At 45.9% G+C, this 13,984-nt stretch overlaps 1 protein-coding gene across 1 annotated transcript in view; it reads right to left on the minus strand.

The window, feature by feature from the left end:
• The window catches only part of igsf3 (immunoglobulin superfamily, member 3), a 59,173-nt gene that overhangs the window by 24,151 nt on the left and 21,038 nt on the right, over nt 1-13,984 (minus strand). The window lies entirely within an intron of this gene.

The following is a 13,984-nucleotide window of genomic DNA, read 5'->3' on the forward strand; positions in this document are numbered from 1 at the left end:
ATAAAAAGGCCATCTTCCTCCGATTGGATCAAAAATGGATTTACTCCCCACAGGAAAAAAGTGTTACTGAATCCAAGCATTTGTTCTACACTGCCTGCCCTCTCTTCCCTCATTCACATGTCACCGTGCACGGATGGCATTTCCTCTATCTCACACAGCCAGATGCCTCCAGAGACCCTCAGTAGCACTTTTTTTTCTCCGGTCCCAGTCTAACTCCGTGTGGGATACCACATCCAACAACAGTTCAACGCCGAACATCTTACAGTCTCGCTCCGTCTCTCTCTCTCACTGAACATTCTCCAAAAAAGGCATCCAGACACACACTCTACATACACAAACAGCTGTGGAAAACCCATCGCAGCTCAACTGGCTCCAGTTTAACTGAGGTGAGAGGACGCACTTGAAGGCAGATGGTTGAGAACAGAGAGAGGATGAGAGAGGGGGGGACAAGCGCGTGTGGGAGAGAGGTGGTTTGTTTCCCAAAGCAGGCTGGAAACGCTCCAAATATCAAACATGTATTCCTTTGGAGAGGAGTTTGTAATGCAATCATTTTGGATGGGTGCCATAGCAACGTGTGAGTACGAGCGAGTGTGAGAAAGCATTGCACCTGAGGTTCAAGAGCTTTATGTGGAATGGCACTCTAAGGCAAAGAGGTCACGAGGTTGTAGTGGAAACCAATACTTCCAATCTGTTCGGAGTGAATTTGGGCTGAGAGCGGGAGAGACAGAGAAGAAAGAGCGAGAGAAAGAGAGAGAGACAGAGAAAGAGCGAGAGACAGAGAGAGACAGAGAAAGAGAGAAGAAAGAGACAGTGTGTGTCTGCATGCTATCTTGCTTTTGCCACTACAAATTGGTTGATCTAATTAACTATAATGACTCAAACCAGAATGTCTTAGCAGTAACATATTTTCACACACACGCACACATACACAGACACACAAAGACATCAGTGTAAAGAACCGACTATGGACAACAGTGAGCAGTTTAGCGACGCTAGAATAAAATTAATAGCGCAAACAACACAGAGGGAAAGTTGCCGTTGACATGTTGCCACTATGGACGCAGCTTAGACGCCAGGAAACTGAAGTGATTGTGTGGCGTTTCTCTCGTGAAGCGGGTTGTCAAGATGTTTGCCCCCCCCCCGACCCCTGGAAGTTTGTCACTGTGGAGACAACAAATGGACATGTCTGTGTGTGTGTGTGCGAGCGCTGAGCAGAAATGCAGGGAAAGGAGTAACACACACATTACTTTGAGCTTACGCCGATAAAAGAAGAAGAGAGAAGCAATAAACAAGAAGAAGAACAGGATTAAAAGCCTTTATCGTTTAATGGCTGCCAAAACCAAAAAATCTAAAACTTTAAAATTGACTGCAGTGCGTGTGTAGGTTAGACTCCAACTTATAATTAGTCACGTGACTTCTTCTACCTCTTCCATGTCACTCTACTGCCTGAAACTAACTTTGGAACAATCGTCGCGTATTGTGTTAATTTGCAGGATGTCTGCATGCGTCTGTGAAACTAATGAAAGTAGCGGATGAACAAAGAGAGCGAGATCAGACGGGGAGAAAAAAAAACAAAACGTGGAGGAGGAGGTGGAGGAGGGAGGCTTGACATCTGCTTACTGAAGTTTAACAAGACACTCGCAGAAAGCAACAACAATAAAACCTTGAAAGGCGGGAAAAGAAAAGGGGGGAAGTAATCAGGTGGGTCAGCGGCTCGTCAATGAGCTGCTGCATCCCCGAGCTATAAACTGCAACGCCGGATGAGAGTAAACAACTGCCTGTGATAAATATCATAGGTTGAAGCGATTTGAAGAATACTGATGAGATCGGAGTGAGTGTGGCCTCGCAAACACTTCTCAATTACCTTGCACTGAGTGTTTGATAAATAGTCTGAGCAGCCAGGGAAGCGAAACGGTAGTCAGGGGCGTCAATAAAATAAGATTCTGCTGATAGATTTGTTTGTTGGCTGCGGGATAAAATGAGTAGCATGGGAACGTTAGCCGGCTTGTATCGGCAATAATAAAGAGTTTTGCTTATCTGCTAATGACTTTAAATACTCGGCTGTTGAGGAAAACGAGTGGATCTGCAGCCTGATTTGTGTCTGGAAGGGACAGAAAAATGATTTAAAGTCATATTGTGCGTGAAACGTCTCTGCAGACGCTCGGTCTTATTCTTGACATTTTGGTGAACGCTGAGTGATGCGCGTGCTTCACATAGACATACTGTTACCACAACAACACACCTACGCTACAGCCTGCTGTTGCCGTAGCAACACTCCCACACCGTGCAGAGGGCCTCTTCGAACAGCCAGGAGTTACCATAACAACCACACACCTACCCAATCCTGAGACCCCCCCCCCACCCTCCAGGGCCCAGGGGAGCAGCGTGTGTATATCGGGGAGCTCATTTTTCACGTCCCTTGGCCCACTTCTTCAGGAGAAAGCAAACACCTTGACTTCCTGCTAACTCAGGGCCAATCACAGACGATCACACAGATGCGTTCGGGGGGAGGCGGGGAACCAATCGCAGAGCCCCATCCAGCCTCAGTATTTCTCTATGTAAAGGGTCAGGCTAAGGTCATAAACACGCCGCGATCATCCCATGACCTCAAAATCCTAAGAAGGATTAAGGAAAGTACAAGATGGTATGAAATAGACACACACGCACACAGACACACACACGACCACACACAATTTGGTCCAAGGCTGCATTCTTTTAACCCTTCTGTGTCGCTTATCATAGGAATGAAGATGCAGACCTGGGATCAAAATGCAGATGAGAAACAGAAATAGTTCAGGTATTAATAAACATTCTTCTCCTTTATTCCTACTTATTAATATGTGTGAATTCATGCAAACGCCTTTTCAGGGCGTTCACACTCAAAATGTTATTTAACTGTTACCATAGTGCAGCAAAAACCAATTTGTTTTATATATACTGTACATATATAATTGTGTTTCCATAGAGTTGAGGTGCTTGTCCTCATTGGTATGATGCTCATATGTGGTAGCATCTAAGTATCGTAGAGAAGTGAAGTTGTTTATTATGAATTTCAGGTATTTTTTCCATTTTAAAGGCAGACTCGGTGTGAGTGTGAAGGAAAAGCCCTTCTGTGTTATTCCGCTTTTTCTTTGAGTGACACGGCTGTCAATCCTTTGTAAATCTTTAAATGTACTCTTCTTCCTGCTCTACCTCATCTGCATTTTCACTTTCATCCCCCTCCGTTGCCGCTCTTCCCTCACTCCAGCAGCAGCTCCCCTCTGAAGTGAGCGACGGTTGCCATCCCTCAAGCTGGCGGAACACAATCGCACGCCGGGAAAGAAACGCACGGGACAGGAGGACGCGGAAGTGAAGGAAAAGAGGCAATTGTTGAGGTCTGATCTGTACATTTTGACATCTTTGATCTCTCACTGCAGTATGTGCAAGAAGTGCTGAAGTAACAAGAACATATTGTGTAGTAATCTTTCTTACAGACACCAGCGAGAAATCAAATAAGTGTATGTTTGTTTGTGTGTGTGTGTGTATGTGTGTGTGTGTGTGTGTGTGTGTATGCCTGTGTGTGTGTGTGTGTCTGTGTGTCTCTAGGTGTTTGGGGTGATGTTTTTTTTTATTCCCACTAACAATATGGCAAAATTAACAACATGAAAAAAATGTAGTTTACCTTAATAAATAAGATCCAAAAACATCCTAGGCTCAGCAACACTAATTAGTTTGGCTTCTATTCTGGAGTGGTTCTACGTACGCGAGCAATACAAGGTTTTGCAATTACCAAGAAAATCATACTATCAATATTTACAGTGCACTTTATGAAAACTGTGTTAAAACGAGTGGAGTGCTCCTGTTAGAAGTGAATTATCCATATTTGCATGGGATTATTATGCACTCTGTAACCTCACCGCTTGGTTGGGGGAAATCTGGGAGCGATTCACGTAATCATGAATCCACAGCTACTGCACAACACTGCAGAGACGAGCCGTTCCCGGTGAAGGAATCTTCTCATGAGTGGCACTCTTTTAATTTGATTACAAAAAGCAGTAACAGCACAGCACTATTTTTAGCAGGAAGAGTTGTGTAAGCCTTTAAAAGAATCCCCAGAGTCGCCAGAGGGAAAGTTTATCAAGTAATTTTGGATACGGAAGTTCCAAGACGGTTTCAATCGCTTTAAATAGCACCCAGGTGTGCAGTAATGCTCAGTGATTTTTAACCTTTTTGATTTTTTCCTGCGTACAGCTTGATATATTTTGGACAGAAGTGCGTCATCAACTCAAACAGCACGGCTCAAAGTCGGGCTCCCTTCCTTTCAGCCACATGTACAAGGAGGGGAGGGGAAACAAACAAACAGAGTTGCGTCCCGAGGAGTCGGAAAAATATCCTCGTTAATACTAGATGACATTTCACGGCTGCTCTAACATTGGTGTCATCGCATATGATGTCCCGTCTCCCTCCCACCCCTAGTGTGTGTTCATGTGTGACTGTGTTTGTAGGGATGGAAAAATGTCAGACAGTCTGGAGGCGGCCCCCTAAGACGCTCTGCTCTCTGTTGTGGTTTTGTCTTGGGATCGGTTAATTACAGGAAGCAATGGTGAGACTCACAACCTATTACTCACAACACAACTCACTGCCCTCTGGGTGCTAACACAACTCCAACTGTTCTGCTGGCACACCTCCTCTCGTTCTATGCAATCACACAGCTGCCAGTTTTCATGTCAGGTTAGCGCACTTCTAACTTACTTTACTCTGTATTAAAGTTTTTGCTCGAAACCTCATGAAGCAAATGTTGTCAACAATGGAGCAGAAAAACCTCACAGCAGGTTCGTGGAAACAAGCAGCAGACACAGAGCTACATTAACATCCGGTTGCAGACATGTTTATACAAACCTATAAAATATATATCTCATATTCACTGTGTTTTATAGCCAGTTTGCATTTAATCAGCTCCCGAGATCTCTCAATCCTGATATGAGACAGAATTTCTGTTTTGGAGCAGGTTGTTTAGTAGAAATGGCCTCTTCCAGTCACAGATGCCAGGGTCACTAAGAGCTACGAGCTGCAAAACATTTATTTTCCGGGAACCCAGGAACTACTATGATTCATGAGCGACGGTCTCAGATCCAGTTTAAGCTTCTACTCCAGCATGGCCTTCGAAACTTGCCCGAGCATTGATTAGTCAGACACAAGCTTCCAAAGATGGACAACTTCTTATTCATGTGTGGTGTGTTCTTTGTACACAGATGTTCAAATACGACCTCAATTAGGTTTATCCAAACTTTTTCAACACAAAGCCTCATTAAGATTATTACAATGATCAATAACTCCAACAGTAAAGTGCTACAATAAACTAATTTATCCTTTAAAAAGCACACAGTAAAAGGACAGTAGGAGACTTTACTCCACACAGCCCCACTACATCCAGTGCAGGGGTGTGGAAAGCTGGAACTGATCAGTTAGTTCATCGCCAACCAGGTGATCCCGCACAAACACACAGTCGTTCACACATTGGCCTTTCCAGTTCCCCTAACCTGCATGTGTTTGGACTGTGGGGGGAAACAAAATGTGTCCTGGTGTTTAATGAAGCCAGAGAGCAACAGAGTGTGGAAACAGCCGGCCGCTGCCATCGGCTCTTCCCCCCCCCCTGCTTTCACAATCCCTCCCTGCAGCTTTCAGGTAATTTCAGTTCCCTATGAATACAAAATGCCGGGTGGTCACCATAAACTGATGTAACCAGCTGAAGGAATTCCATCACACGGAGCTTAGCAGAGCCTGGTAGCTGAGCAGACGTGTAGAGAGAACAAGGAATGACCCTTTCACACTCCATTATTGGATTCAAACATCACAATATTGCTTAATGAAGGCTTAAGATAATTCATGTGTGCTGTCTATTGAGTTGGAACAAATGAGACAATGAGGTAACCAACAGAATCGATGAATGATTTTCAGAATGCTGCCGTATTACAGCACAGGGTCAGAGCTTTTAACCCCCACACTGACCAGGCTGATTCCGGGGAGTTCTGTAGTTCGGCTACAACCACAACCTTCACCGCTTTTCAGTGTATAATAGCCCACAAGTGTCGGGCCCCGTGAGTGTGTGTATGTGTTGCTTCACAGCAAATGGCCATTTGGCAAAGTCAAGGGGCTAATTACTGATAATTACTCTGTGAAACTGAGAGTTCTGCTGTGAGGAAAACAGAGTGAGTGGGCGATCTTCAGCGCAACTTCATGTGAGTCCGGCCTCATCACCAAGCAGACGTCACTCCTGAGATGAAAGCCCGGAACAAACAGACGCACTTGGAGAAAAACAACCTTCCGGGAGGCCAGGAAATAACAGGAAGAGACATAAATACACAAATGACATATCTAGACCCGTCTTTGTCCAAAATAATGTGCAATATGTTGCTCATTCACATCCACCTCCATCTCTTTGTCTCTGTGAGAGCTGATGATGAGTCAAAACGAAAGATGAAGAGGCTCAACTGGAGAGGAGAAATGGAGATAGAGGTGTGGGGGGGTGGGGGCGATTTAGACAGAGTGTAATTGTCACCACTACTTCAAATGGTTGAATTCACATGCATTCATACATTACATGCACACACACAAACACACACACCTGTCGGGCTCTGAAACGTTGCAACCAGTGTGTTTGCACCTTGCGGGACAGGCTAAAGAGTTAAGTGAGGAATGAAAAAAGCAGAGTAAGGGTTCACACCTCGGAGCTATGGATGAGACACGCGTGAGCACTCGTCAAAGGAGAGCAAAGCCCGGGTGAAGGAAATGTTAGCTGAAGGCTGCAGCGTGGGCTATGGGAGCCACAGCAGGGGGTCCATCTATAATACAACACGCGCACATGATCAGACAAACCCGCCAACTACAGCAACAGAGTATTCGTGTTGTTTTGATTCATGCATAAAAGACGCGCTCCCTCCGCGTTGTTTGTACCCTATGTTGCCACGGCGATGATGTTCTAATATCAACAAGAGTACTCCTGATGTTCTCCTGTGGTTTTTTATTATTTTCAGTCAGTCAGCTGTTCATTTTGTGAACAGAGACAACAGCAGAAACTTTCACTTCTAACAAGAATCCTATTGTCTTGTGTGTGTTTTTGTTTGTTTCTCTACACACTGATGTATAGGAATAACCAGAGTGGCAGTCTGTGCATGAAGAGGGGAAGACTGGGGCAGAGGAGCCAGTCAGGATGTTAGAAATGCTGGATGCAGAGGGGCCAAGAATCTGACCGTTGCAGAGGGAGTTTCCACCCAACTCCTGTCAGGTATTTGGGATTAAGCGTGCTGCAGCCTTCAGTAGGTGATAAGTGCTGCTGCAGCCTAATCCCTCTGCTCAGCTAGGACTTTGCCGACTTCAACACAAACTCCCTTAACTGCACAAATCAGACCAACCCATTTATTTGTTTGCAGATGATTTATTCTCTTCTCTGCGTCTACGTTCTCCTCTTAACCTGAGGTGTTGGGATGCATTTACTAAAAGAAGGAAACACAAAAAAAATAGCCTTTTCGTTTCATCCTGCGTTTGGATCAGATTGTGCACCTTCATATGTTTAGTTAACAGTTCAGAGTTTGCAAAGCCGGCAGATATTTTATGCCGAGTCAGCTGGGGGCTTTGAGCGATTTTCCCATGGCTGGATACATTTTGGCACATTGAGTAAATGTTGTCTAACGCGTGGCATTCATCTCGCCGGCAAAAAGCAACAGCCCTCCAGCCTCCAGCTCTCTTTCGCCGCCACATTATGTTCTATATGGGCACAAAGTAAAAACCGTCCTTGACTAAAAGGACTAATAGTCACAGGAATTCTTCTATTAATCAGTTTGGCAGACATGTAATTGAAAAAAAAAACTTTTCTCCAGAATGATTGTCCCTGTGCAGATGGAGTGCAGTCTTGTGGGAGTTATCTCCAGACTCTACTGAAGAACCAAAGCAGGTTTAGTGGATATTACTATAACGCAAGAGAAGAGACGTCACTTTCTCTGTTGTGACTAAGAACTAATAGCTTATTCCCTCGATATAAAGAAAGATATAAAAAAGACTCATCAACTGAAAATGTCTGCGTCCGACTCGCTCGTACTTTGTTGACAAATCGATTTGAAACAGTGTCGGAATGAAAGCAGCGTTTCGTTGACTTTGAGGATTGGGGAAATGATGAAACGCACGCAAAATCTGAAACTGAATATGTATAGAAAACAAAGAAAAGTGTTTATATCTTGCTTTGTCTTTCACACATCTCACATTACCCTGAGTTGATGAAAGAGCCCCCCCCCCCATCCCACACACACACACACACACAATCCTATACGACACCATATCCAATCTTCTCAATATATAAAGAGACGGGGGGGGGGCTGAGGGGGCATGAGGGGACAACAGGATATGAGAAATCGTACAGCTGCCATTACAGGCTTTTCAATAAGGAGCTGTTAGGTCCTCTGCTAATGGAACATCACTCTGAGTGGGTGTGCGAAAGTGTGCCAGTGTGTGGGCGCGCGTGTGCATGTGTGTGTCTCGTGTTAAAATACATAGGTCACAGAGACATAAAGGAAAGAGGTCCTTCATTTAATAAAGGGGTCTCTGAACCGCCTCCTTCCTGTCGCCGCACACTGTCATTCTTCTTTCCCAGGCTCTGTCCCACTTCGCCCTCCTCGCAATTTTGTCCTCACTCAGCCTTCTTCCATCTACCCCCCACTCGCACATACACACAGTCACCCACACAGACACACACATACACCCTCTCTGTGCCATTGTCTGGTGAGTTTCTTATGCGTAAGTCAAGCTGCTTCTCGCCACCCAATTATCACTTATTCCATTTTCTCATCTTCCCTTCCTCCTCCTGCTTGTCTTCTACACTGCTGACTTAGAGCGCGAGCAGACATTTTTATGATGATTTGAGTGAGAGAGGGAGGGAGGGGTGGAGGGTGAGAGAGAGGGGGGGGGGAGAGAAGGATAGAATATTACAGCTCATTATAACCTGAAGGCAAAAGCAGAGGCAGATCAAAATCAGAAACTCACTTCGTCACAGACACCGAAACACACAGTGAACCTTAAGGGGACAGCGCTCTCTGACACACACATACAGACACACACACAGAGACACACACACACACAGCAGTATAAGTGACTAAGGTGCCTGCCTCTGCTTGCCCAAACTTTCTTTTCCTCCAAGGTTACGACTTCACCTGACTGGGTCACAGACTCTTAAACATCAAACCGCATCACATGCTGTGTCACAATGTGTACAGTCAGTATCCCCGTCTAAAAGGATGACGTGTGTGTGTGTGTGTGTGTGTGTGTGTGTGTGTGTGTGTGTGTGTGTGTGTGTGCTTGTGTGTGTGTGCAGGTAATGCAAGGTCAGGTTTAATAAGGTGGATGTTAAGCATCTATCCACGCTAAGCTATTAGACAGCCAGGATGCAAAGTGGATAAGATGATGAGAATAATAAAGTCTATGTAAAGCAGCAGAGTGACTGACACAACAATCAGGAGCATCAGCCTTATTCATCATGTGCTTAAGGTAGCCTAATTGTTTTATAGGGTGTTAAGATTATTACCAACCTATTTATTTTAATGGTAGTTTTTATGGCTAAAGATCTTATCCGGCAAATGTGTGCATCTGTGTGTGTGTGTGTGTGCACGCTCGGGGATCGAGGGAGAGGTGTGTGAGAGGGGGAGGTGAAGGAAGACAGAGTGAGAAAGGGAGTGGGCTTTGTTATTGTAGCGGGAGAATGGTGATGCGAAATTAAAAGGCTGAATGTTGCGATAAGGGAGGAATTTATGGAGAAGCCGCAGCTTTAAATATGAGATGTTGTTTAGGAGGGGAGGAGGGGGGGAGGAGAAGAGGATTTAACAAAGTAACGCGAGCACACACACACAAGTCTTCTAGCTGAGGACCGGCCAAGATATAAGCCTGACGGGGAGGGGGAGAGAGGGAGAGAGAGAGAGAGAGAGAGAGAGAGAGAGAGAGAGAGAGAGAGAGATAGAGAGAGAGAGAGAGAGAGAAGATGGAGAGTAACAAGGAGATTAAAAGGCAAAGTGTGAGAGGAGGGGTAGTTTGGTAAGAGGTTGGAGTATGAAAGACAAATCTCTCTCAGAGCGTTTGAGGAGAGACGCGCACAGTAAAGTGTTAGGATGACTGAAATCCTTTGGAGCATCAAAGATTCACTCATCAGGTCCAAACACGGCAAACAACACCCCCCCCCCCCCCACACACACACACCCACACCATTCAATATCAACCTCATTCCGTTTCCACTTTTCCCGTCATTTCTCTCTTTAACTCCGTCAGCTCCAGACCAGCTGTCGCCACGGTCCCTGCCCTTTCCCACTCCAGCTGCTAATGCATCAGAATACCAGATAAAGTGCATGATTCAGAGCATTATACAGCAAAATGCAAACAAACAAACACACACACACACACAGACAGGAGAGAGTAGAGAGTAGAGAGTAGAGAGTAGAGAGAGAGAGAGAGAGAGAGTGGGCAAGAGATAAATGCACCCTGACGCCGCCTCTGTGTGTGTTTTTTCCATCTTCCCATGCTTTGGGTTTTGCTCTGTCTGCACCTGGAGCGCCAACATCAGCACAAACACACTCACACACACACACACACCCAGAGTCCTTCCGCCCCACTTCTACAACAGACACACTTAGAAACACAGTCACACACACACACGTGGTTTGTGCAAAAGCAGATCTCTCTACCTAAGTACCTGCGTGCACGTGGAACAACATCTGCACATTTACACTTACACACACACACACACACACTCCCACTTGCGGCTATTAATGGCATTTATGAAGTATATAATGATTCTAATATTACTGGAGGTGCAAATATTATAACTCATCAGCTCAGAATCCAGCCCTCCCCCTTTCTCTCTCTCTCTCTCTCTCTCCCCTCCTCCTACAGACCTCTCACCATCTCCATCCCTCCCTCCCTCTCTCTCTCTCTCTCTCTCTCTCTCTCTCTCTCTCTCTCTCTCCCCTCCTCCTACAGACCTCTCACCATCTCCATCCCTCCCTCTCTCTCTCTCTCTCTCTCTCCCTCCATCCCTCGCTATAGCCCCAGATGGTAAAGCACTGTGACCAATTAAAGACTTCCCCGAGGATAGAACCAGTTTTAGCCCCGACCATCTGACCATTTTATACTGCGTGTGTGTGCACTCATGAACACGTAAGTCAGACGAAATGTGCCGTTACGTTTTAATCAGAGTACAAAGCCGTGCCTCTGAGCCACGTCCACATGCCTTAGCCCCTCAAATAGAGAGTGTACAGTGTGAATCACCAGAATCAATCAGATCACACCTTAAGCTTTGTGTATAAACACACACTATGGCAACAAGAGTACGGCTTCACTGGAGCACTGAGCAGCAGGGTAGGGGTGTGTGTGTGTGTGTGTGTGAGCGTGTGAATCTATTATAGGGTGGATGGTGTGTGTCTAATGGAGGTGGGCAGGGCTCAATCACCAGGCAGCCGTCCAGCAGTGCAGCAGATGAGGGGAGCAACTGTCTGGTCTGTACGGCAGCCAGCACTGTGCGGGCCGAGGCATATGCCGGTCCAAGACGTGTCTCATCCCCATCACCGCCCACACACACAGTCACACACTCACACACACACAGAGTCGTGTTTACGCTCCATTCAGTAGTGGCAGGCTGGAGACAGGGACATAGGTGCCATATGTGTGTCGACTTCTCAATCAGCTGAGAGTTTGTGTCTCTACACACTCACTGCTCCTTGAAAATGCCTTTAGACACAGTTTAGTTTATTAATTGTGCCTCTGTGTGTGTGTGTGTGTGTGTGTGTGTGTGTGTGTGTGTGTGTGTGTGTGTGTGTGTGTGCCGGAGGTCTGAGAGTTGAACCAGGAGGCAAATCAATCTGAAGAGGTCAGTGTAGGGTCACTGTGTTAGTTGACATATTGGATCGGGTCTAATTATCCTCCAATCTGAGAGCTGTAGTTTGCGCTATAAGCCTCCTGGAAATCGTGCAATAACAATGACAGACCTGGCTTGTAAACGTGTTCCAGGCGGCACCGTATCAAGGTCGGTCAATGCCAGATTGCACATTGTGGCTGATGCTCTCTAGCAACATGACAAGCAGGGGGGGAAAAAAAGAATATTCAGGGAAATGTTTCAACTCGTCACCCGTCTACGCTCACAGATATCGACCACTGTTTTGGATTGACAAGCAAAGATGATAATCACCACCCTCTCACTCTCTAATTAGTATCTTTCATCTGCGACAGCACTGAAATTGCACAGTGTGGTGGAGCCTTTAGCTACTGTCGCACAGAACAGTGGCCATCACGTTTTGCTGCCTTCATGCCATCTCAACAAAATGAGTTCAGCCTCTGAGGCTTCTCCACTTTTTTTTTTTTTTTTTTTTACTGCTCCTCCATTTGCACAATGGCACTCCAAAACAGCCCTGGGCACATGCTGAAGCCTACACTTGAATCCCTTACATCAGGCATTTTAACTAAACCGCCACATAATGAGGCTGTGATTAGCATGCTAACGAGGTGGGAGCAATACTAATCCCTTAACTGGTATCAGCAGTCTTGCAACTGACAGAATGATTCGGAGAGAAGGAGGAAGCGGATGACTTGAATGGCGTCGCCGCTCCACTTCAGCATGCAGATGTTATATTGCTGCGAAGGGAATCCTCCTACAGCTAGAGAATGTCAGAGTGCTTGAAAGGTCAGCTTGATCTGCCAGTATGCATTAGAGGTAATGACTGTGCAGGTGTGTGTGTGTGTAGGCAGTTTGGTTGTGTGTCAAAAGGGTTATCAACAGTATACGATGACCCTGGAGCAAAAAAAAAGCATCTTGTCCTCCCTCTCCTCCCCTCTGTGCTCAGATAAGGCTTCAAAGCAGCTGTCAACATCAAACAATACAGCAGCAGCAACCGCCGCCGCAGCCAGTCTGGACTTCACTCATATCCATACGACTCCTGGAGGCCATTACACTGCAAGTTCCACTCTTTAACGACACGCGCCGAACACACGCCCGCCACATCCATATTCATACATATTCAAACTGCTGCTCTGTTGTTTTAATCTCACATAGAGGAGGCGAGGAGCCGAGGAGCCCCTGGGGGTTCGTGTGTACCTAAATTTATCAAGGCGACTGGAGCAACATTATATAAACACGCATAAACATATGCATTCAACGTACGGCAAGACGGAGGAACTTGCTCGCAAACACATTTGTAAACATATTAAATCCTTTCTAATTAGCGCAGCTCAGGAGTGTGGGTGTTGGGCTAAATGCAGAGCGTCTCTGACATCATTTTAATTCTCATCAGGGTAAATTACCAGGGCGAATATATTTAAAAATGGGGTCTGTGGGCTATGTGTGTATTTAGACACACATAGCCCATCGTTTTCCTGCCAATTACTACAACTTACTGATCAGAGTGGATCATTTTCAGCAAGAATGGTCCAGCCCACTTTGCTTTCTCCTTCTGTCATTACACACACCTCGCCTGTCCGCTTATTTAAGTACATTCTATAAGGTGTACTGCTCGGTGCTTCGATGTGCTTGCAAATGATGGACAACCGGATAGACATGTGCACCACCCGGAGCCTCCATTAGACTTCATCTGAGGAAGGAGGTTCAGGGCAAAAAGACAAGTCTTGCCAAGATGGAGTTGCAGTGATTCAGGTTCTCTCAGCATATTATATCCTGAACCCGCAAGGCAAACGTCTGATACATCCCTGTGACTGTAATTGGTCCAGATACCACGCTGGCACACATCACCGCTCCTTCTCCGTCTGCTTTGTCTGCTTTTACCTATAGCCACTGCCAACTCCTCTCTCAGTTGATTGTATGTCTCTTTCTCCTGTCGCCACAGGTTACGTACGAGTTGTGACCATCCGGTGTCCCCTACCAGCACGGAATGGAATAACAATTACCAAAGTTCTTCTTCCACAAAACTGTGAGCACTGCCCAAGGACGTGTTCATATTGTTTGGTCGTCTGTCTGTTGAAATAC

This window comes from Genypterus blacodes, unplaced genomic scaffold, assembly GCF_046128005.1.
Source record: "Genypterus blacodes isolate CSIRO-AG114 ecotype Tasmania unplaced genomic scaffold, CSIRO-AGI_Gbla_v1 ptg000214l_1, whole genome shotgun sequence".
In the NCBI taxonomy this organism is placed as follows: Eukaryota; Metazoa; Chordata; class Actinopteri; order Ophidiiformes; family Ophidiidae; genus Genypterus; species Genypterus blacodes.